Source organism: Artibeus jamaicensis, unplaced genomic scaffold (assembly GCF_021234435.1).
Source record: "Artibeus jamaicensis isolate MK-2021 breed Jamaican fruit bat unplaced genomic scaffold, CSHL_Jam_final contig_759, whole genome shotgun sequence".
Classification (NCBI taxonomy): Eukaryota; Metazoa; Chordata; class Mammalia; order Chiroptera; family Phyllostomidae; genus Artibeus; species Artibeus jamaicensis.
In genome coordinates, this window is record NW_026521953.1 from 638,276 (window position 1) to 659,928 (window position 21,653).

The following is a 21,653-nucleotide window of genomic DNA, read 5'->3' on the forward strand; positions in this document are numbered from 1 at the left end:
CAGATTCTAGCATCCATTCCTGTGGTTGGACCTGCAAAGCATTTCTTGGGCTTATGTACTCCAGCCTTGGTACTGCGCACAGGGAAGTGCTTCTGGTGCTCAGCCGTTCGTAAGATTGGGGACTAGTTCCTTTAGTTGGCGCTGACCACTAGAGGGACCTCCACCCCTGGTAGAGGGGTTCAAGTGGTAGACCCTAGGTTGTCTCAGAGGCTTCCATAATGAGGGGAGAGGATAGGGCGGTGGGGTGGGAAGTCAGAGGCGAGAAACGAGCCTTCCCGTGCCATCCTCAGTTTGGACAGAATCGCACGGCTCCGGGAGTCCAGACACCCACAGGGTTGCTGTGCTGGGTGTGCCTCTAAGTAGTGTTTTTATGGCTTCTCTCTTTCTGCACTTCGCGACACAAATTTCCTATTTCCCTGTTGTCATTCCTTTCCGCCGATGAATGGTGCTGAAGAGCCGGAGAAGCCCCGGGGACTGAGAGCGGGAACCACTCGGCTGCCTCCCCGGGACGAGAAGGGTGCGGGGTGGGGAGGTGACAGGAGCGGGGTCTGGCTCCAGGGAGGGGCGTGGCTTTCGGAGAGGGGCGGTGCTCGGAAACCTGGTGCGGTCTAGGGGGCGGGGCCTGGGCTAGTCCGACCCAGGCGAAGGCAGGTTCGAAGGGGCGGGGTTGGCCAGGTTGGACCCTGAGTAACCGGAACCTGGGGTGGGCTGGTCCCTGCGGTTCGCAACGGTGCCGGACTGGGTCCGGGAGCCACGGAGGGCGGTCCCAGGGGGAAGGAAGGCGGGGGAAGCGGGTGCTCCTGGACCAGGCTCCCGTGGGTCCCCGCCCCCGTCACGTGGGCTCCAGACCCGGCCGCTGCCGGTCGGTCCGCCTGTTAGTCGGTCGGTCGGTCAGTTGGTCGGTGGGTCAGTGGCCTGCAGCTCGGCTCTCAACTCTCATGTTCCGAAGTGGGAGGGACCCGGGAGCGGTCTGCACACCTGAGCCGCCCGGAGAGGAACGCTTCATGCAGGTCAGTGGGCTCTCCCAGGGCTCCCGGGCCCGCTGCGCTGTCCCGTGTGGGAGCGCCCGCAGGGGCACTGCCTGGATACCGAGAGCCCCCAGACCCTAGAACCACCCGGGGAAGAGAGATCAGTGACAGTATAGGTCCCAGAGCGTGTCCCAGGCGCGAGGGCGGGGACCCACTTCTCTGTCCAGAAGACTGGGTGGAGGGTATAATTCCTATAGATTTGTTCTGAATCTCTTGGGATCTACGGACAGTCTGTGCTCCTACAGGTGCTAGGATGTCCCCGGAGATGCTCTGGGTGGTCGGTCACTTAAGTTCTGTGTGGTACATCAGAGCTCTGCTCTGTCCCCTGGAGCCCCAGCTAATCTAGAGAGCTCAAGGTGGTTAGGAATTTTATAGTCTGTTTGCCCAAGCAAATCTGTGTGCGATGGAGCATGAGTCCAGATGCAAAGCCTTGGCTGAAACTAACTCTATACCGTAATTGCAAAAATGCAACATGTCTTTGAAACTCTCAAGCTGTGCCCCCCGGTAAACTGTTGGAAGAGGTGGTTCTGTTTGAAAGTGGGCTCCTCTTCTCTCTCCTGACATCCTGACTCTAGACCTTACAATTTGTCCTCAGATAAAAATAAAATTATATGTCTAAAGATCAGAACTTTCAAAGTTTGGATAGGCTTGAAACAGGCATTCTAGTCAGTGTTTAATCCTTTAAAAAATCTGAAGCATTATATTTTTACATTTACAGCAGCTGGGTGTTTGGTATATATTGGTCTCCCTTCCAAATTGTGGTCTACTTCTTTCTCTTCTTCTCCTTCCTCTCCCAGTTCCTTAATTGATGATAATACAAATCTCAAGTGTGTCCAAATTTTATGTTGCATTTATGTGAATTTAAACGACCAACTCCAGAAAGCTAGTTGGCGGTAAATGTAATTAATTCATCTTAAGCATGTTCAGCCTTTGGTTATTGTTTATATATGGAAAACACATAGTTATTTGATTTAGAGACTGTGTGTTTCTCTTTGGGGCTTAAGAGAGGAAGCCTATTTGTATTCTGCTTATATTCATGTTTAAATGACTTTGAATTTAACACATTATTATTATGACTGAGATGTGATGCTGTGCCAGTTACTGGTTTATTGCTCCTGGGGGGACATGAGCATCATGGTCTCTTCATTACTGGGGTAGCTATTGCAGGTTCCAGGAAGGAGATGAGAACAGAGTTGTGCGAATTTCTGTCTTTCATCTGAGCAGGGAAAATCTGGGGCAATTTCAAAAAGGGGGTGACATGCCCTGAGAAGTGGCAAGTTGCCCAGGTGGGCTCCTATGGCTAGTGGTAAACAATAAAGTTGACAAGGATGAAAAACATGGTCCTAGCATGTGATGAAGTTCAGGTGCAGAGTCTGAATGTTGTCTGAAAGCACAGAAGCCAATAACAGATTTTAAGTAGGGGAAGGTCCGATGTTTCTGTGAAGTCAGGGCCCTTCACCCTAGACCCTCCCAACTTCCCAAACCCTACTGTGATGTGGAGAAAACCCAGTAAATATTGTGGCATGAATGGTCAGGAAACACTTTCAAACAGTGCTTCTCAACTTGAACAAACTTAATCACCTGAGGATCTTGTTCAAATGCAGATTCTGGTCACTGGGTCAGGGGTGTGACCTGACAGTCTGCATTGCTAACCTATCTGCTCCTGGGTTGTGTGATTCCTTCGCTATCTGCAACAAAGATTTAGAGCAGTAGATTGCAAACCTGGTATGCCTCAGAATTGCCTGAGGGGCTTTTAAACTATTCAGACAAAGTAGGTTTGGGATGTTTTTAACCAAGTTTTCCCTAGGCGATTTGATGAAAGCTGAGTGGGAAGGCTGTCCTGGCACTGCTGTGGGAAGCAGGGACCAGAGGGCAAAGACACCGGGGTGGAGAGCCCAGACAGGAGCCTGGAAAGTCACTCAGGACGGAAGTGATGAGGCCTTATACTGGGTCTCAGAGAGCAGGCCACTGAGGCAGGAGAGACTCCAGAAAGACAGATTCTGTAGGACAGGGGGCAAGGGAGTGGGCCATGTCGGTCTCTTGACTGACCGCACAGGTTAAGTAGGAGGGAAGAATGATTCTGGGAGAATCCAGCTTTGGAGGAGGAATGGTGTGCACTTAGGACTATAACAATTTGGGGTAAGATTTGAAGTTATGTTTTACCTGGCCATCAGATTTTTTTTTTTCCATGAACAAATCTGTTAATGACACTCCCCTGCTTAAAATCCTCTGGTGGATTCTCCTTTGGGAGACATGAGAAGGAAGAGCTAATGTAAACACACTTATGAGGCATTTAAGCATTTATTAAGTTCCCAGACTGTGTACCCCCATTCAAGAAGTTACACTCAGACAAAATAAAAAAGATATCACACATGGTGCAGGCACAACTAGGCCAACACTTTGGCAGTTTTGTGTTGTCCTGAGTTAGTATTTTCCCTGCTTCCTCCTTCCTCAGAGCAGTTCCACTTTATTCCCTGGCCTCATCCTTGGGTTTCAACACTGGATGGCACCTATGTGTCAGCTTTCACAGAATCCACAGGTCGGCTCGGAATGGTGGGCTGTATCCTTCATAGACCCTGAAGGCCAGGTCCTGTGACCCTGTGGCTCTTTAGGAAGTCCATTCTTATCTCACATACCAGGTAAATAATCTGGGAAGTGCTGTCCCAGAGCATCTCTTTAGCTTTACGCCCAGATCACACCGAGGACTTTCAAGTTCCAGGGGAGTGCTAATTCTCAGGAAATTTATATGTTTAGTGCTTCCAGGTAAGTCCTAACTTGGTGCTCCTTGGTAATTCTTACTTCCATTTCCTCTGTCACATACATAGTTATGCACACTGACAACTGAACATTCATTGGGTGCAATGCTTTTAATCCCTATGTTCCCTGTTGTGTAGTAATCTTGACCTCTAGCACATCTGTAGATAGAAAGGCTAGACTTTATCCTCTCTGAAAGGATAAAGTACAACATCCTGGTACGGCATTCAAGGGCCTGTAGAAGCTGGCAATAATTTAGCTCACCAGCTGCATCGCTACTGTTCCCCAAACTGAGTACCTCACCAATTTCTGTCCTTAGTGCCTCTCTGTCTTTGCATACACTATTTCCTCTTCCTGGAAGACCCTTTGTTCTTTGCTCTGTGACATGAATGCACTCCTATTAATCCTTCAGGATGCAGATCAAACTCTTAAAACACCTCTTCTTCCCCACCCCCAAGTCATGTTTACTCTTCTTTCTAATAGTACATATATACAGCATCAGATACAGATCTCTGTTATGGTGCTTAGGCACTTTATTTGCATATCTGTGTCTACAAGCCCTGCAGACTCTGAGCTGCTCTAGGTCTGCATCAGCCCTTGTGTGCAGCCTACTCGTGGCAGATGTTCAGGAAGATTTTGTGGCAGGCAGGAGCCTTGAGCTAGCTGGTTTTGCAGTGTTTGCTCAGTAAAGGGGAAAAGAGGCAGGTTATTTTGGAGGAGATGAGAGAAGGGACAAGAGCAGAACCTGAAAAACTAGGACAAGCCCAGTGAGGAGTGGCACACATGGCTAGAGTCATGGAGTGAGGTGGGGAGGGGACAGCAGGAGAGGTGAGGCTGTAGTCTTAGGCAGGGAAGAGATACAGAAGGCCTTAGAAGTTGAAGCTAGATAATTTAAATTTTATTCTGATGACATCAAATGTCAATGAGTATGGAAAAGACATGGTGAAAGCTGTGCTTTGTGAAGGATTCAGGGCTGGTAGGGCAGATTGGAGGAGGAGAGGAGCTCCTCATGAGCATGCACTGTTGGACTAACCCACTGGAGTGGATTAGGACCTAAATCAAGGCAATGGCAATAGGGATGGAGTGGAGGAAACAGAAGTGAGTGAACTTGCCAAGAAATCCTGCAGGATTTGGTGACCGATTGGATTTGAGGGAGGGAGAAAAGAGTCAAATTGGACACTGACATTTTGTGCTAGTTTGCTGGGGGAAGAATGAGACAATTGTTAGCAGCATGAGAGCATGGAGGGGCATGGAAAGGGGAAGGCAAATGAAGGTGGTTGATTCTCTTTGGAATCAGGGGAGCCATGGGTAGTTTCTTGCATGCCCTTTATATTCTTACACAGGAGAATGGCAAAGTCCAAAAGAAGGCTCAGCCACTGGTGGCAGAATCCAGGCCTCCTGGTCATCTGCCCTGGCCTCTGGAGCACAGTGGGTTTGGCCAGAGGGGAGTTGCCAGAAGGTGCAGCTGGAGAGTCCATTTAGGCAATAAAAAAATGGGAAAGAGGCCAGGTTTGGGGTGAATTCAGCCTGTGGGACAGCTAAGGCTGGAGCCTTATAGATCAAGGACTCAGAGGGGAAGTGTCTGATGGCAGCCAATGCCAATGAGGGTGTGAAGGCTCACAAGCCCTCCTTTCTGTCCTGTTGCCTGATATGTGGGCTCCTGGGAAGTGGGGAGATCCTTTATGGAATCGGCAACTCACACTCGTTAGTGCTCCGTGTGGGTACGTGTGTAATAAAGGGTTTTTCTGGGACTGCAACCATCAGTCTGTAGTTCTGTGGAAAGATGCATTCCAAGATCCAAGCACCTTTTCTTTTTCTAGAAGAACTTGAGGGACACATCCAGCCAGTCATGAGAAGTTACCTATGTAGTGTTGGAGTGGGGTGATGGAGGAGGCACCCCTCTGGGGAAGGCAACCAGCCCTGAGTGGGTGTAGGGCCAGTATCAGGGATCCAGATGGTTGGGGGAGGGCCAAAGCTGTCAAATGAGTAGGACTTTATCTAGAATCTTTACCATGACCAAGAGACTCAGTGACCTGAGGGTGGATTTCCTCCCCTCTTTTCCCCTCCCTTCCAAGCCTCTCAGCTCAGCCTCCAGCCTCCTAGGATGAGCCCTGCCTTTGCCATGGCATAGTGTTCACCCTGGTTTGATAAGGCCAAGCTGGGTTAATGCATGTAAGACATTTAGATCATTGCTGGGCCAAGCTGGGTTAATGCATGTAAGACATTTAGATCATTGCTGGGCATGTGGTAACTACCAAACAAAAACAAAGGCGCAGGGAATGCTGGGATTTGACTTTGAGTGAAAGCTTGTCAAGTCTCTTGGCTCTTTCTAGCTATGTAACTGGGTCTGGCACGTTTCTACTGCATATGCATATGTTTTGAGGGGGTTTTTTTTGTGCTTTTTTTTTTTTAAACTGAGACCAGAATGTATGCATGAGCTTGCTCACCCATACTAAAGACTTGAGATTTGGGTTGTTTGTGTCTCAGGGAGGACTTATGCAGAAGAGAGTGGGTGGAATGCCTGCTACTAACAAATCTTTAGAAAGAGATTTTCACCCAGGTGTAGATCGTGTCCTGGCCTCTCCCCAGGGCCTACAGCTGTTGCAGTGTTCCCAGGTGGCTCTCATTTGGGTACACGGGCATACCTCATTTTATTGAGCTTTGCTTTATTGTGCTTCACAGATGTTGTGTTTTTGAAGGTAGACCCTTGGCCAACAAAAAGGTTACGACCAGCTTTATTACAATACTCACTTGATTGCAGTGGCCTGGAACCAAACCCGTCTGTATCTATCTCCTCCTTGAGTACAGGCATAGTGAAGGAGGTGATCCAAGTCTCAGGGTTTCTGTGCCTGCTTAGAGATTGCCAATGCTTGCCGGACCCTGGGAGTGTATTTTAGTAGCATAGTCAGAACACCTGCCCTGACTCCCAGGTAAAGCATAAATCTATAGCAACTTAGAAGCATGGTCGAATGTACCAGTCAAATGTAGCTGGGCCTCTCATCTGGGCAGGGACTACTCTGGCCTAGAGAACCACTCCTGTGACTGTACTGGGGTGTCCTGAGAGGTCTCAGCAAACTTCTCCCACCTGCTTCTGACAGAAAGGCCCAGAGAGCCCTGCCAGAGGAACTCCTTGGGTTGATAACCTCTGTGTGTGTGTGTGTGTGTGTGTGTGTGTGTGTGTGTGTGTGTGAGAGAGAGAGAGAGAGAGAGAGAGACAGAGAGACAGAGAGACAGAGAGACAGAGAGAGAGAGAGTGAGAGAGAGAAGAAAGAGTTATGTAGGAGCCAAAAGGTCTATTTTAGGGGTTACGCCACCGGTCATCTGGTAAGACAAAACCTGGGCTACCTTTATTCCTTGCATGCATACATGGCAACTCCTTTCTCTTCAGAGGCCAGTTTCCTTCTCTCAACACAAGACCTAATTTCCCCTGAATCAAAGAGGTTTTGCATTAATAGCTAACGCCATGGTGGACTGACTGCTTTATGGAGACAACAGAGGTGTAGAGAGGTCCCTCAGAAAGCTGCCTCCAGAGGGAAGGCTAGAGTGGAACTTCAGCTTTGGCAGATTTTTACAAAGGGCTTGCCTCATGAGGTAGCGTTATTCCCATTAATAGGGAAACTCTAGAGTTAGATATTTTAACTGTAGTTATAGTTGATAAGCTTAAGTGATTAATACTTGTGAAAAGCTGTTACTCCTAGAATGGAAGGCATGACTTACCTGACTCCAGGAGGTCCACAAACAATGGAAATGGCATCTGAACCATTATGTTCCAGGGGGGATGGAGATAAAAAATGGTTTATTAGCAGATTACAACTCTTATCTGATTAACCTTTTTCCAAACCTTTGACTTACCCTTTTTGTCTCCCTATAAAAAGATTGTTATAAAGAGATGTTAAGATGTTTTTTTAGGCTATATAACCTCTGTCTTCTCACATCACTGGCATCCAAATAAAGCACCCATAAAGAGTCAATCCTTGTATCTACTCATTGGTTCTGGTAGTGACAGGCAACAGGAATGCCAACTTTTCCTGTTTCACCATTTTGTGGGAGGGAACCAGGTATCAGAGAAGTGATTTTCTTTAAGGTCCCAGAATATTAGACTTATTTTATTGTCCCATCAGGGACACTTCTGAGGGTGAAAGGAGATGAACATATACTGAATTGGGTGGGATCCTAGGATGACAGGAATGTCACAGGCACACTGGGATGTGTGGTATCAAACTCTAAATTCAATCAGAACATGTGAGGGGAGGAGGGACTGGGGAGAATGAATTGCAACAAGGATAGGGGAGAAATTAGAATTTGAATTTTATGGGAAAGGTAGATGCTTCTAATTCAACAGTTTGCTAAAGCAAAGGAATAGTTCTTGGCTCTGACACCTGACCTTGACTAGATGTCATGAAAAAAATTGTATTATATAAGCTCTTCCTGCAACCAGCCAAGACATCTGGTTCTTCGATAAAAGACTGCTCACTCGGTAACAACAACCACCACCCTGTGTGTTTGTCTAGGTTTCTCTGAGCCTGCTCATTGGAACTGCACAATGTCTCAGGCTAGGATTATTGTCCTGTTTCTGAAGATGAGGAAACTGACTTCTGCATTGCCTCCCCCCTGGCCCAGCTTTATTCCAGTGTGACAGGCAGCAGGACCTACCTCCCTAATCTCTGAGGATCCTCGTAGCTCTAGAGTATGGACTTCTAATCAGATAAGCCACCATTTAAATTCCAGCTCTGCACAGACTTGCTGTTGCTACTTTGAGCAAGTATCTACCTCTCTGAACTTGAAGTTCCTCATTCGCCTAGTGAGAACAGGGCTATTTTATTTGGCTGTTGTAAAGATGAAATGAAATGATGCACAGAAAATGTTGGCTGCAGTGCTTGGCACATCGTAAGTAGTCAGTAAGAGGTATTATTATCATTTTCATCTTCTCAGGAAGCCTGGGAAAATCCTCTGTTGAGAGGAGTGATTTATATTATCCAGATAGAAGCTTATACTGAAATTTTGGGGGGAAGTAGCATTTTTGGGCCTCCAAGTGTGACAAAAAGGACAACTATGGTAGAGGTGAGCAGGAAGACCAGAAGGCTGAAGTGTGTGACAGGGTGGGGAACAGCCTGGTTTCAGATGACCGGTCACCAAAGTTCAGGACAAGGGCAGCAAACAGGGAGTTCAGAGCCCAAACCAGCTCAGTGAGACGTGGCAGGGGTAAGTGCAAAGTCCTTTCTTTAGGCTCCCATATCAGTTGGTGTGAGTGTCCTACCCGACCATGTGGAAAAACCCACATAAGTTGTCTTAGCCTGAGTGCGTCATTAGAAGTCCTGGGTTTAGACCTTGGCAGAGGATCATCTCCTTTTCCCCTTTTCCCAGCACTAGCCAAGACTGGAAACACCTAGAGGTAGGACCCTGGACAGCACACTTTGGGAGCAGGTGTAAAAGGGACCTTTAATGCTGCAAAGTTGGAGTCCCTACCCTGTAAGCTTTGGAGGGACCTGGGAACATGCTGGAAGGCACCAGGCTATGATTGTGATTTTTCAGGTGGGTCAGGGAGCCACCATGTTCTGTGTCGCTCTGAGGGAAAGTTGAGGGTCTGTGAGGGTGATGGTAAAGGGAAAAAGAAGAGGAAGATTTCAGTTTGAGATGGTGTAAGAAATTCCAAATAACTCAAACTCATCTCTAGGGCCACATAGCTGCCCGAAAGCATGCATTCGAGTCTACCTGAAGAGGTTATTGTCCAAGCAGTACTGACTAGAGAGAAGCTTGTGAAATAACAGGAGGGGCAGAGTTTGCTGAAAGGTTAAAGATCTAACTGAAAGGGCAGAGTTTGCTGAAAGGTTAAAGGTCTAACTAAAAGTGCTGTAGGATTTGGGGGTGGGGGCGGTAACTGGTGGCTTCTGAGCAGAGATGACTTGCAGCAAATGCAGGGTGGAATGAGGGTGGGAGCCTGGGGAAGGGCAGCCTTAAAGCTGTGCAGAAGCTTCTCTGTCTCATGTCACAGGCTGAAGCCCCACTCAGTAGCAGGGATTGGGAGAGAGGAAGTGGTCTGAGGAACTGCCTTTGTGGGCTGAAGCTGAGGCTATGATCCCAAAGAAGTGATTATACTGTGTATGTTCTCTGAAGTTGGTCACTTTGGCCCTTCTGCCTGATAGGGGTATGGAGGGTCTTATACCATCATGGGTCACCCCTTGAAGCTTTTGAGGACATAGTGTCCTGGTCCCCAGAAAACTAGAGCCATGTGGCTGGGGCACTGGGCTCATAGCATCCAAGACACTGGGAATTCTGACTTGTCTGCAGCCTGGGCCACAGAACATGCTTCCCGCCCTAAGGGGAGGTGGGGAAGGGTTGTGGGCAGCAGGGCCTTATTCACATCAACTGAGGTTTTGGGTGGGGTGCATGGAAGGAGGATGGAGAGTGCTGTGGTTGTGGTTAAGCAACGTGGATGTCTGAGGGGCACACTTTCCTGGCCTGGGTGGCAGGGAGCCTGGCTAGGCTGTAGAAGTTGGCCCACTAGATCTAAGGGAATGCTCACCCTTTTAGGAGCTGAGGTAGAGTGTATTCTTAAGTACTCTAGAGTCAATGGATTCGTGACCTCATTTATGATTTCAGTTACCAAATGATTTTTGACCACCCTCTGTGCTGAATACTGAGATGGTGGGAGCATGCAATGAATAAAACATATCCTTCTAGATGAAATTTAAGGAATGTACTCTTTACTCAAAATAGGCAGTAATACCGGCAAAGAAAACACAGTGAATAGAAAGGAGAATTTGGGGCACCTGGATTGCTGAGGAGGTGGCACTGGGTGTGTGTGTGGAAGGAAAGACGGGGACCAGAGACATCCCTTTCTGTGGGAGTGAGGGGTATTTGTAGCAGAGGGAGCAGCAATGTGCAAAGAAAGGCCTGGGGACAGTAAATTATGGGGCATGTAAGGCAAACAGACAGTGGTCTGGTTTGGCTGGGATGGAGGGGTAAGTGAGGTTAAATAGGGAGCCAGGGATTGAAGTTGTCAGGTATTAAGTCCCCACCATGCATAGGCACCGAGCACAGAGGCATCTGTGCCTGCCTCTCACAGAAGCCTGTCAGGGCTTTAACCGAGGAGGGAACTGACTCAGGGTAAGTGACTTTCCTATGGTTTCTTAATTGGTGATTGGCTGAAATAAGACTTTTGCTCTGTCTACCCAGTCCCCAAACACATATTCTTTCCATAGTGTCTTGCCACCACATTGAGAGTCTAGATTACAGTTATACCTCAGTACTTGTTGGCTTCAGAACCTGTCAAACCCTGTACTCATTGCATTTTGATGAGAGAAAAATGTCTCAGCACTGGGTGCCGGCTCGCCACGTGGAGCCCCTCTCTCACGATGAAACAGAGGTCAATGCGTCAGTCTCATGAACAGTTCAGTACTCGTCGGTTTTGGCACTCATCACAGGTTCCAGAATAAATTAACGATAAGTACTGAGGTACCACTGTATTTAGTTTTAAGTTTGCTGTGAAGATCAGCTCTTCATGTTGAGGCAGGAAGGTGGTTGGTGTGCACATGTCAGATGACATTAGCCTTTGAGAAGCATTTGGTGGACATGACCAGATCTTTATGATGCACACCTGACCCCAGGGGATACATGTATTTAAACACATGCGTATTTAGGAAGTAAACCTCGAACACAGTAGGAGTTGCACTGTTGTTTATGGCGTCATAGAAACTTACTCCCTGGTACTACAGGCAATTGCTATTGTCTTGGCCAAATTCCTCTATTTTCTCTCCCACTCAAGAAAGAATATTAGAATGGGGTGAGGTAATCCAGTATCTTGTCTAATTTATGCAAGAAGATTCTTGGCTTTAGCTACTTTATCATACAATCCACCTCACCTATTGGGAATCGTGAAGGGATGGTAAGCAAGATGGTGCTCTGGAGTGAGTGGAAGGGGTGGGGGAGGGGTGGGAGTCAGGGAAACCTGGGCAGTGCCCCAGGTGGGGCTGCGGGGGTGGAAAGGAGCAGTTGATGCAGTTCCGTGGCATGTCCCGGGAGCCCGCCCATGCCAGGGTGTGGAGTGGGTGCAGGGATACCTGCATGAAAGGAGAGCGTTGTTTCCACAGTGACATGGTCAGGTTTTGAACAAGTGGGTGCTGGGGGTGGCTGCCTGCTGAAGTTGGGGTTCTTTCTTATTCTGTGTCCTGAGAACCTTATTGTTGAATAAGTCCACCCAGGGCCCCATCCTCTGTCCAGCCTGGCCTCCCTCCTGGAGCTCAACCCAGATCCAGGCCTGGCCCCTGTACCTTGCTCCTGACCTCAGGGTGGACCTGGGCTTCTTCAGCCTTCCTAATGGCAAAGTTTCCCTCAGCCCAAGCCTAAGGCCACCTAGGGAAGCTGGGGGGCTACAGAGGGAGTATTTGGGCTGCAGTGACTCAGGATCTCATGTTCACAGGGGGCTTCAGGTAGGACAAAACACGACCTTCATGTTCTGCCTACTAATCATGACCTCTTTGAAAGCTTAAGAGCTACTCCAGGGTCACAAGTCCACTCTTCAAGTGTCATGATTAGTTATATTTGAAAGAGAATTTTAAGTAAACATAGTGACAACTGAATAAAGACTGGTGCTCATGGGAAGGACCCTGCAGGCTGCATGAGACATGCATCTCACAGCATCTGTTACGCACCATGATTGGAAACCTTTCCTCAGTAACTGCAGGAAACTGTGCTTGCCTGTCTGGCTCCAGGGGTTCTGTACGAGTGTGATGTCCACCAGGACCAATCGCGGTGCCTCTCTGAGTCACAAGTACAATCTAGCTGTCACCTCTCAGGGCCACTGCTGAGTTAAAGGGGCCTTCCGAGATAAGTGCTGGGGGCCGGATACTTCCTGCTCATAGGCTGAAGCCTTTCACAAACGTGGTCAGGATCTGGTCCTTCCGCTCCCTACTCCTAGAGTCCTATTTTAGTTGCAGCCTCCATATTTGGGGTCTCCCAAATCCATCTCCCATCTCCCTCTGTCAGGTGTCTCCTTGATCATCATAAACTCTGCGCATGGTCACTAAGCTGGGCACTGGGTGAGGCTGGTGGAATGACTGAGGAAGGGGCGGTGAGGGTCTGGTCGCCCACTCTCCTGTTACACACTGCTGCAGAGAGAGAGAAAGCTCAGAGCATGTGCCCTGTGGCTGTTCCCCCCAGATCTGCCTAATTGGGGGCTGGCTTCAAGAGATTTGGCGACTTCTTGAAGTCATATTTTCCCCTCCTGATCTCAACATTTAGGCCGTTAAGGGGTGCCAGTCTTGGCTAAACCCATCTTTGGGAATAGTGCAGTTAGGGACATGTTCTCCAAGAGAGGACAGGCAGGATGTTGCGTATTTACTGGTCAGGCAAGGAGCAGGTCATTTACTCTATCCTCTCTCCTAAGACTCTGACCTGTGGAGCACCTGTTCTTATCTCCATTACGTAGTAACCTGAGACATTAATATGCATTACTCAAGGCCAGGATTTAAAGCCAAGTCATCTGACTCCAAAGCTTGGACCCTTTCTTCTTCTTCCTGCTCCTCTCCTTCTTCAGGGACATGAGAAAGGAGTCGCAGAAGGCTTGGGGTTGGCCTGGGCTGGCAGTGGGTATCAGCACTGCTTTCCCCTTCTGTGGCCCTTTTAAATCACACTGACTTCTCCACCTTTCACTTTGAGTCTGAGGAACTATTTGGGTTTCTCCAGTGGAAAATAATGGCCCAGCTTTATGGACAATAAGAGGTAAGAAGAGGGAGAGAGACCCCCAGGAAATTCTGCAGAGGATGTCTCTCCTCTGGGGTCAGACTGACAGACTTCCAGGAGCAAGACCCCTCAGGCCCCCCAGGGAGGAGAGGCCTAGAGCTGGGCAGTTCTCCAGCCAGCTTTGCTTTGATCTACAGGATTGTGTGCAGATGGGGGATTCCTGGAAAACTTTTCCTGGGAAAGTCCCTGAATCTCTCTCTGGCCTAAGCGCTCTTCGGGAAGGGAAGTGATCCCAGTGGCAAGTGTCTCATGACTGCTGCGCTGAGGGCAGGGGCCCAGTGCTGCCCCGCCCCTCCGACCCCGGCCTACTCTGAGTTGTTGACTTGGCGTGAGGAGAAGAGGGCCTGGCCCAGGGCTCTTGGCTCCTTGAATGCAACTTGACAGCTGGGCAGACTGAGGGATCTTGGGGTTTCCTCCTGCAGCACGCCCGAGTCTGGCCTTGCTGAATGGTCCTGGTCCTCGGGTGCGACTGCCTCAGAGCTGGCTTACAGATTGTCTTTACCTGGGTGTTGTGTAAGGTTTGAAGATGTGAAGCAAAGTCTCCCTTAGACTAAGAGAGAAGGGGCACGAGTGGATGACAGAGGCCCAGCTCCAGAGAGTCCTACCTTTTTCTGGTAGCCTTGCAGTGTTTCCAAGATCAGTTTGCTGGGAATGCCAAAACAAAGTACACAGACTGGGAAAACAACAGACATTTTTTCCTCACAATTATGGAGGCAAGAAGTCCAAGATCAAGGTGTTGGCAGGGTTGGTTTTTTCTGAGGCTGCTGTCCTCGCTTCTAGAGATCTATCTGCTCCCTGAGTCCTCACGTGGTCTTTCCTCTGTACCCATCTGCATCCTTCTAAGGATACCAGTCTTACTGGTTAAGGGCCCACCCTAATGTCCTCATTTTAACTTCATTACCTCTTTAAAGCTCTTATTTTTAAATACAGTCATATTCTGAGGTACTGAGGGTTGGAACTTCAACATATGAATTTGGGGAATGGGGATATAATTTAGCCCATAACAGGATATTTCTAAAATCCTCTTTGGGCAAGACTCGTGGTGAGGGATGGAGAGGTCTCACTGCTGGTTCTGCCAAAGATGAAGGGGACCCAGCCCAGCCCGTGGTAGAGGAAGCTCCCTTGGCCTTGTCCAAAGGCTCAGCCCAGGAAAGTCCAGGCAGAGCCGTTCCCCTGCAGTCTGGGCTGTCTGGCTGCATTGGTTCTGTGTGGTGTCTCCGTTTGGCTCCCATGTGTCCCTCGGCCCCCAGTGGAGACAGGGCTGCTAATCAGTCCCCTGCTAACAACATCCAGCCCAGGCCCGCAGAGGAAGCCCCCTTCTCTTCGCACTAAGGCAGGAACCAGGCTGTTGTTGCCAGTGCACACAGCCTGTCTTTAAGGAAAATTCTTTGGTCTCCCTCCTGGTTTAAACTTTTCTTAATGCAAAAGGAAAACTATTGCATTGGTTCAAAATTAAAATGTTTAACAAATGTTGAACTGAACATTCAAAATACAGAATAAATTTTGCTTAATTCAATTAGTGCTTGCCTAGAGCCTGCCAAATTCCGGTGCCTGTGCCCCTCCCCAGGCAGCATGGGAGGCTCGTAGGAGCTAGCTGGCTATAGGCTGAGGTTACACAGGAGAGCCCTGAACACTCTAGATGATAGAGAAAATGTGCTAACTCAGATCTGTTTCTTTTTTCTTGTTGCTTAGCATTCGAAAATAATAGAATGAGGAGAAATGCCTGGTTTTATCATCTGTTAGGGGAAGTTACAGCCTCTTCTCCTATTGGTCCTTTGGGAATATAATTGCATTCATCTATTATGTATCTTGTTCATGCCAGGCCCAAGCATGGCCAAGTTCTTCTCACGGTAGAGCTGCCTCCACCTCAGAATATCAGGCTGCAAACAGAGGGGCCTCAGGTATGGAGAAGTGAGACTGGAGAGGCTGCTATGGACAACTCCCCACCCTTATTTCAGGAAGCTGACCATGTCTGTCTGTGTGTCTGTCTGTCTGTCTTCCCTTTTTTCCCTTTTCTTGACATTCAGATAGATACACATGCCTTTAACATTTTGTGTCCGCCCACATTTACTGAATGTGCACTTGAATCAGGTTCATTGCTAGGCTCTGCAGATAAAAAGATGAACAGCATGTACTCCTTGCTCTTACACTTCTTAACTTAGAAGGGGAGACAGACGTATCGAGGAACTGTGTCAACAGCCCTGTCAGTGAGGTGATAAAGGTGGGTATCAGGTATGGCAGGAGCAGAGTGGAGCAGTAGTGGTGTCAGGACAGGTTTCCTGGGGTTGGCGCATTTGGATAAAGCCGTAGAATGGGTGGAATGGAGACAACCATCCCCCCAAAAAAGGACATAGAGAAAACAGGAAAATCTTTCTGGATTTAGGGATTTATGGAGTGGTCCCTGTGATTGGACCTGAGCATATGACTTGTAACTAGGAGGGTGGAGCTTGCTGGAGAAGTTTGATGGCCAAGCTACAGAATGCAGCTTTGTTCCTGAAGCAGTGGGGAGCTGTGGGACGTTTGAGAGCAGCGGAGTAATGTTATGAGCTTTACGGATATATCCTGTCTGCACTGGGAAAGAGATGATTGAAGAAGAGTCAGCTGGAAGTCAGAAGCTGAAAGGAGGAAGCTTTGGCAATCCAGGCGAGAGACAATGAGGGTCAGAAGGAGTTTGGTTATGTGTTAGGGCCTTCAGGGAGTCTGAAAGGCACTGTAGAAAGAACACCATATGGGTCATCAGGAATTTACGTTCAAATCTCAGCTCTGCTGGCCCCTAGCAAGGGAAGGTGGGGTCCTGTGCCTCCCTCTGGCAAGCCCAGCTCCCTAAATGGTGTGTATGTACGTTTAATCTTTCACTATAAAAATTCCAGCATACACAGAAGTAGAAGGAGTGGTACAATGACTCTCCTTACATCACTCAGCTTCAACGATGACCCCTAGATGGTTATAATTTTTAGGTGGTAGTTTCTGAGATGAAACTTTTTGGAAGTATTCAAGCTGAGGTTACATTTGAAGCATTTCTCTGAATCTGTCTCTCTTCAGGTTGAGGCAGGGAAAGGACTTGATGTCCATTTGTTCCTCCCTGGAGGTAAATCTGTGTGTGTGTGCGTGTGTGTGTGTGTGCATGTGCATGTTCTCTGCTGTGAGAAGGAGGGTGATGGTAGCTTTCTTTGAAGGGTGCATTCTTTCTTTGGGGGGATTGATGAGGCACACTACCAGCAGGTTCCTGTCTGCAGGGTGACATTCTTTCTGCCATGTGGGCAGGCAGGAGTGGCCAGAGCAGAGAGTAGAGGTAAAGATGGCTTGGGAGGGTGGTTTGCAGGATCAGACTCTCTCCTGATCCATTCACTGAAGGGTGCATGTGGGCTGGGAGCCTGATTCACGCCAACAGAACTGACAAGGCTAATCTGTAAACCAGACAGCAGTGGACTAATTCATTTTGGCAGTTGTTGTCCAGTGGCCACAATACAAACGGCTGCCCTCCCAGACTGCCTTCCTGGCATTATCCTACCTGGGAAAGTGAATTACAGGGGCATGTGCAGGTTTCAGGGGAGCCAGGCTCCTAGACAGAGGCACCATGTGGATGGTAGGGCTATCACTCAGGGTTCTGTGGGGCCTCCTTGCTGCTAGTGATCAGCCTCGACCCCCAGAGATCCCTTACCTCAGTGTATCATACAGAGCAACAATGACCAGTTCTTTTGCTGAGAGTGATACAGGTCTGGTGGGGAATGTGGTAATTATTTATACCACTTAAATGCCCTCTGAGTTCAGCACCAATTGAAAAAAATAGGACCAAGAGTCAGACAGATGGAGACCAAAATATCTGTTCAAGGGTGTTCAAGAACATGGCCAGCAGGTTTACCAATGCATCCCTTTGCTGCTGAGTTAGGATACTCACCCCTATCAGGGCCCTGGATGAGTACAGGCCACCTCCTGTCAGGGCAGCTGGGGAAAAAGAGAGGGAAGGATGGGGCTAAGCCACATGTGCTCAGTTCCTTTTCCCAGTCCCACCAATCAGATACTTAGCTGCCCCCCCACCCCCGTAAGGAGGTCCTGGAAAGAGAGAATGTCAGCGTCCTCCCATTGGATATCCCCATGGTACCGCGAAATAAATTAAATGAAGGTGTAAGCTCGTGTTGTGGGTCTCGGCAGAGGCTCTCTGGGACAGGTGGGAGTGGAGATGCTGTCATCAGAGAGAGAATCTTCTGGGCCTTCAAAAGTTAGTTTTGATGGACAGAGACTAGAAAAGAGACCTTTAGCTTGAGGGGACCGCATGAAGAAGGCACAGCAAAGTGAGAATGCAGTCCTGTGGCTGCAGTGTCAGGAACTCAGAAGATTGTGGTTGGAGGTAGCCAGGCTTAGTGAGGAAGTGCTGCATAGTGGTTAAGAACATAACCTTGGAGTCAGAGAGTCTGGGTTCAAATCCCGTTTCTACTTCTTCCTGGATGTGTGATTTGACTAAGTTATTTAATACCTCTAAGGTTCAGTTTCCTTGTCTGTAAAGTTTAGATAATAACAATTATGAGTATTGATGTATGAGATACATATAAACACTTGACTCAGTGCCGGGAGAGTGCTTCGTAAGTGGCAGCTATTATTATTACCATCATGAGTCCTGGACAGTTTTGGGTCAACTGAGACATGCCTGGAATGCCAGATCATGAGTTTGGACTGCTGTGAGGGGCAGGTATTTCTCAGGTGAGAGGGGATGCTCAATGCCTAGGTTCTGAATACCTAAACCCAGGATGGAGCAGATGGAGTGGAGGGGGCCAGATGGAGAAGAGCATCCTTGCAAGAAGCCATCCCCAAGGACCTGACTGCTGTTGGAAGGTGAGGGAGGAGGTCACATGGGAGGCCAGGTGTATATAGTTTAAGGAGATCCCAGGAGCTACCAGGCACGGGCAGGACCACGCTGGAAGTTTCTGAGAATGCCTGATCTCAGGGACTGCTAAGAAATAGTCAGCTGATGAGTATTGGGATATTTTGATCTGTAGCTCACAAAATCAGTCTAGTTTCATGAGTCACCAACATGAAGACAAAATCTGGATTGCCCAGAGACTACAGAAAGAAAAGAAAAGAGACTGAGCATAGAACCTGCCCCAGGACAGTGAATGGAAGCCAAGATAGGACATTTGGTGAAGGAGGAGGATCTGAAAGAACTCTAAGAGCTCTTCGTCCCCACATGCCAGCGAAGGACACTGTCTCAGGGCTTTCAGAACTGATGAGATGCCAAGGAAAGCAATCCCAGCCAACACTAGCTGGTCTCAGTGTGTTAGTTGTATTAACTCATTGAACCTTCACCACCACCTATGGGTTGGGTACTTTTATTCTGCTCAGCTTATAGATGAGGAAGCTGAAGCACAGAGGGTACAGTCTTGCCCTAGGATGCATTGTGAATGGTGTCAGAAATGGGGTTCTAACCCAAGCAGTCTGACCCTCCAGCTTGCACTTTAAGCCCATCCTAGACTGTCTCTAGGAATCAGAACCAAAGGAGCTCAGTGGATGAGGGAGCAGCAGCAATGTACAAGGGTGGAACTCTTATCGCACAAGGTGTCAGAGAGAATGGGAGATGAACCATGAAATGATAGCTGGGGATATGGGGCCAAAGGAAGGCTTTTGGGACAGCCGGGGGATTTAATATCTGTGGGGTGAGAGGAAGGGACAGGAGAGGGGAAAAGATGCAGATTCAGTTTAGAGAGGGAACAATTGAGAGGCTGGATTCCAGTGATGAGAGATTAGGGGATCTGAGAGCAGAAAGAAAATTTGGGGTGTAGAGAAATGGAACTGCAGGATTCCATTTCTCACCAAAGAAAGATACACGGTGGTTTGTTGAGGAAGAGTCTCGTGATAAGAAGGAAACCTGAGATTAAAGGTCTGGGTGCACGAGTGTCTGATGAAGCTGTATGCATTGTTAAGCATTCTGGAGCAGAAGGAAGAAGACACCTGAGCTTGCCTCCCCAGGCAGGGGGAGAGTCAGGGCAAGTTGTGACCGGAGAGGCAGAGTGAGCTGGGAGCAGGTTCAGTGAGAGCTGGGGAGGTGGCTGGAGAGAGGTAGACAGTTTCGGGGGATGATCCTGCATGCTGACTGCTGACGTGCACAGGGCTGACAGGCCTTGGAGTGGAGAGGCCCCATCCTTTCTGTCCGGAATGAGAAGTGGTGAAAGAAGTGTGGGAGGGTGCGGCAGAACTCTTGAGGTAGGCAGGTGGCAGGAACAGGCTGCCATAGCCTGATTTTACTCAGAGAAGGTGAGTTCTGAGAGCCCTGCAAGCCCCTCTGAGGAAGATCCTGCCCTCTAGTCCTTGCATCCTTCTCCATTATTGTTGGAGAAGAATGGCAGCCTCCAGGCAGCTCCTTTTACTGGTTCCCTATTGCCCAGTGGATAAAGGTCAAGTTCTAGGGTGAATGAGATGAGGGATCCTTCAAAGGCTGGTTCCAGCCTCATTCACTACCTTTCTGCCCCAGTTCTCTGACCACACAGAGCCACATGCACAGCCCCTCCCCGCCAAGACTTTCATACTATGGGATGCACTCTTTGCTCTTCTTGCAGTGCATTTCTGCCTGCCGTTGACCTGTACAAGTCTCACTTGCTCCATGAAGCCTTCTAGGATTGCCCACACTGTACTGTTTCTCTTTCCTCCTGCTGCCCTGCCGTGGGCATGCCGAACTTTTCTCCCCCGGGCATGCACGTTATGCTGGGTTGTAGCCAGGCGTGGGTCTTTCTCCCTCGAGATCCCTGGGGCCTCTGCGGTGTCTGGCATCATGATCTTCCCCTAGAATGTTCATTATCTTGAACGAATGGATGATGAGGTGAGCTGTATTATCCGTGACATGATCAGGCAAATGATCCACTTTTGAAACTCAGCTCATCTTTGAAACTAACTTCTATGTGCTGTTTTGCATGTTAATAACATTAGCAGCTAACTGCCATCTGAACTTAATTTTAGAGATGATGAAAATTTCAGGGAAATGCTGTTTTTCTTCTACAAAGGAATATCATGACTGCTTTAAACTTAGATCATTAATTAATTTATGAATTTGAAGTCTAAATTGGAAAAAAACAAAATTTGTTGGCTTTGGCTCATGGATTCCAGAGGTCCAATTCTACATGCAACCTTCCTGTTCTAATTGACATGGATGAGAGATGAAAGATTTTTGGCCCTTGGTAGATAAATAACTTAGTTGTTAACATTTATTTCCCCCCCTCATAGCATCTGCTAGCACAGGTTTTTACTGATAACGGGACAAATAGTATTTGTGAAATAGATAAACAAATCTAAAAAAATAATAATAGATTAATAGTTGTGGGTCATGCATTTTTATGACAGTGTACATATCTGTTTTCAAGTAACATACTACCTGTAACAGAGTCTAAGGGGGTTGGCAGTGGGCGGGGTCCCTATGAAGGTAAGGTACACAAGGGGGCGGGTAGCAAGCAGTAAGCCCCGTGGTCCCATGTGTTTTGAGTTCTGTTTGGTTGGGACATGGAAGCCAGCTTCTCTGTTGCAAAGCTCTTAGGTGCCTCGGGCCATTCAGCAGGGCAAGGTAGTGTGGAGGGATATTAAGCAGGGATAGCAAGCAGGGACTTAGGTGATAGACAGACTGGGCTCCACTGAGGACTTTCAGCAGCTTGTGACCTCATCAGTATCTTAATATCTTTGCCTTGCTGCCTCTGGCTCTTCCATATAAAACCTAGCCCAGCTCCTGTCACATGTCACTGCTCCCTCACTAGCCTCATTTGGGGCTTGTAATTATAACATATCCCATATAGCAGGGGTCCCCCACCCCTGGGCTGTAGACCGGTACCAGTCCATGGCCTGTCAGGAACAGGGCTGCACTGCAGGAAGTATGTGGCAGGCAGATGAGCGGGTGAGCAAAGCTTCGCTTGCATTACCACTTGAGCTCTGCCCTCCCGTATCCTCCTCCTATTATTGCCCCTGTCTCTGGAAAAATTGTCTTCCACAAAATCGGTCACTGTTGCCAAAAAGATTGGGGACCGCTGCCTTATAGCATCACCAGGAAAACTAAATGAGAAAATGAGGACAGTCTTTAGAGGAGCTACTGCTTCAGGAGGAGATAGGAAACCCTCTGTGAACTTCCTGAGCAGGCAGCTGTTACAAACAGGTGGAAAC

At 48.4% G+C, this 21,653-nt stretch overlaps 1 protein-coding gene across 8 annotated transcripts in view; it reads left to right on the forward strand.

Annotated features, from left to right (window-relative positions):
* Positions 1-751: 751 nt before the first annotated feature.
* Positions 752-21,653, forward strand: part of PPFIBP2 (PPFIA binding protein 2) — a 134,007-nt gene continuing 113,105 nt past the window's right edge. For 2 of the 8 annotated variants that reach the window (XM_053672245.1, XM_053672243.1), the window contains exon 1: positions 759-1,010. The gene's annotated coding sequence lies outside the window, so the exon portion shown is untranslated. Of the gene's footprint in view, positions 1,011-21,653 lie in introns of all 8 variants that reach the window. The other 6 variants (XM_053672241.1, XM_053672240.1, XM_053672246.1 and 3 more) reach the window with 6 other exon arrangements.